The sequence below is a fragment of the Callospermophilus lateralis genome, unplaced genomic scaffold (genome assembly GCF_048772815.1).
Source record: "Callospermophilus lateralis isolate mCalLat2 unplaced genomic scaffold, mCalLat2.hap1 Scaffold_101, whole genome shotgun sequence".
NCBI classification, from domain to species: Eukaryota; Metazoa; Chordata; class Mammalia; order Rodentia; family Sciuridae; genus Callospermophilus; species Callospermophilus lateralis.
The window spans coordinates 325,001-328,049 of NW_027510272.1; the positions used below are offsets into that span (position 1 = coordinate 325,001).

Sequence of the window (3,049 nt, forward strand, 5' to 3'; positions counted from 1 at the left end):
GTACTTGGCAAACAAGAGTCATCTGTGATCTCTTCTCCAGCCAGCCTGGGGCATCTCAGAATGAGGGACCATAGGTGTCTGATCATGGCTATCTTTCTCAAGATTCAGTCTCAAAAGAAATAGCCTCCTTATAATGACTTCTGTATAACTATGGTTTATTCTGATAGCCTGACTGAATGCTGTAAGGACAGGGCACAGTTGGAGGCTTGGGTTTCAAGCTGCAGAAACTGATCTGGGTGCTTTAGAAAAATGCACTAGATAACACTGGGGAGGTCAAGGGAACCTGATAGCAAAGTTCAATAAAACTAGAGCTGGGTTTTGCCAGATGATCTCAGTGCCCAAAACCCCTTTATAGTCATCCCTGGAGCCTGCTGCTATATGAGCACACTGTAAGCCTTTCTGCTGTCACTTTGTTGCTGCTCAGATTCTAAGTCTTCAAAGAAGAAGTCCAGTTGGCTGTATATACGTACTAGCTGGGAATATGAATTCTTCACAGTCAACTAGTTATTGAAGGATGAGTAGAAATTTGCTAAAAAGCAAAGAAAAGCACATTTTAGGTAAGAAAACCATTTGTGACCTCATAAAGTTTTTGTGTCCTCTCAGAATCACATAACCACACTATGCCAGATGCTTTTCTCATCCTGTCATTCCCTAAATCTTTCAAAAATAGTGCTGTATGTTGGGAAATTGGTTGCATTTTTTTAATGAAAATGCTACAGGCACTTATAAAGAATTTAAAGTATACAGAAGAATCCTGCAAACCTGAGCAAGGGGTGGGAATCTTGTCAAAACCCAGTGCCCCAAACATCAGAATTAACATTAGACTTTATTATTTTCTAGGCCTTTCTAGTCACATAGATTGGAGGGTGAATAATAAAGGGGGGGGGTAGAAAGAAAGAAAAAACTTTTATTAAAATAAGATTAAATGTGGGCTGGGTTTGTGGCTTAGTGGGAAAATGCTTGCCTATTACATGCGAGGTTCTGGGTTATATCATCGATACCACATAAAAATAAAGAAATAGCCCAGCCCTGGGGGGCTCTGGGCCAGTGTGTATACCCATACATCCTCACTTAGCTGGCCCTCACTCTGGATACCAGTGGGAAGAACCTGACAGAGCAGAACAACCACAGCAACATTTCTCATGAGGGTAAGCACACACGGCTTTATGAGCGGTCCTCGTACATCAATCCAGCCCAGAGTGGCAGCCCCCAAAACGTGGATTCTGCCTACTTCCCTGGCTCTTCTACATCATCATCATTAGATAATGACAATGAGGGTAGTGCAAAAGTAGAAGGTTCCTACACTGCCTCTTCAGGAAGCCAGCTAGTGGAAAGCAAAGGGAGCCACATGGGCACAGTCCAACCAACCCCCTGCCTCCTGTTGATGCACACCAGGAACCACATGAACATCACCACACCTCCCCTGCACCCATCACACATGAGTTGCTAAAAGTGGCCAAGCACAGGGCCAAGAAGGGGCTGATGTACCCTTACATCTTCCAAATCCTGATGAAGTGTGAAATCAAAATTGCTGTTTTTATTGAAGATGAAGCCAACAAAGATCTGCTTCTGGCTGCCCTTTTCAATAGGCCAGTTCATCAGTATGTTTACAGAGTCCTGTTTAGTTTGGCAGAAAGAAAACTGAGAGACTTGCTTTAAGAAAGAACAGACTTCCACCAGAATTCTCACTAGTGATCATGAAGGAATGGGCAGCTTACAAGGGGCAATCTCCTCCAACCAAGTCTCAGGGCAGGGGCAGAGGCTTTGCAGGAGTCTTTGGCTTAGGCAGCCCTTATGGAAAAACCATAGCAACTGGCCCTTACCATGCCTTCTGGGTGGAGGCAGCATCAGAACACTGTGGAGCCTTCTCAGGCAGTGACAGCAGTGAAACTAGCAAGTCCCAGGGTGGAGTCCAAACTATACTTTCTCAGGGAGGGAAACTAGAAATCGCTGGCACTGTGGTTGGCCACTGGGCAGGAAGCAGGCAGGGCTGTGGAGTCTGAGAGCCCTTCCCATTGCAAGTGGTCTCTGTCAGAGAAACAGCAAGAGGGCACCCAATAGGAATTATTTCCACCCTAGGGATACAGAGGTTTGGTAGAGTTGGAAGGCACTATGGCTGAGGTTATAAAAGCCAGGGAGCAATTCAGGGCAGACCTCCTTATGCTGCTTCAGCGGAAAAAGTGGTCAAAGAGTTGAAGTCAAAATCTGGGGAATCAAAGTCCTTTGCCATGTCTTCACACGGGTACCTGGCTGAAAATGCAGTCATGGCTGAGGACAAGCCAGTGCCCCAGATAAATGAAAGTGCAGGGGACACCAGGACCTCCAGCCACTCAAAAGTGCCTTAAACAATGACAAAAATGTGCACTACAAATCCTCATTGAAATGCACTAAATACAGATAGCACCTGCTGCAGCGAGGCTGCTCTGGAGGCAGATATCTTAAATAAAGAAGAGCAAACTTATTTTATATAGAGGGTGAAAGATGCTGGAAGGGTAAAGATTTAGGAATATCTGGAGAGAAAGAGAGCCTGCAGTTATGTACATTTTGTCCTTTCTGTAAAAGAAAAATTAGGACTTTGAAAATTCAGATCCCTCTTTGATTTCAGAGATTTAAACAACACATTTTGAGTCTTAACCAGTTGTAATCAAAATGCTACAATAAAACAAAAAAGAGAGAATGAAAATGAAGAGCATTTGACTCCTACATTTAAAATAAAGTATACACAAAGTTTAAACTGGTTATGACAAAGCTTATAGTTATATTTCTTGAACTATAAAGAACAAATTTTGGCAGTCTTTATATATAGCTTAAAATATAATTTTTAGCATTTGGCACCATATGTATGCCATCATATTTGATTTTGCATTACTGTTTCACAATGAAGCTTTGTTTAAGGCTTTGATTTTTATGATTATAAAAGAAATAAGACACAACCACAGTTTTTCTTTCTTACTTAAATTTTATCATTGTTGATGTGGTTCTTTTGTGTTAAAAAAGTGCAACTATGGAAACTAAAAAAAATTATAAATTAATATTGCTGTTCTGCTGA

The 3,049-nt window shown here is 42.0% G+C and overlaps 1 pseudogene; it reads left to right on the forward strand.

Annotated features, from left to right (window-relative positions):
• The window catches only part of LOC143639934 (constitutive coactivator of PPAR-gamma-like protein 1 pseudogene), a 12,314-nt pseudogene extending 9,843 nt beyond the window's left edge, over window positions 1–2,471 (forward strand).
• The last annotated feature ends 578 nt before the right edge of the window (window positions 2,472–3,049 follow it).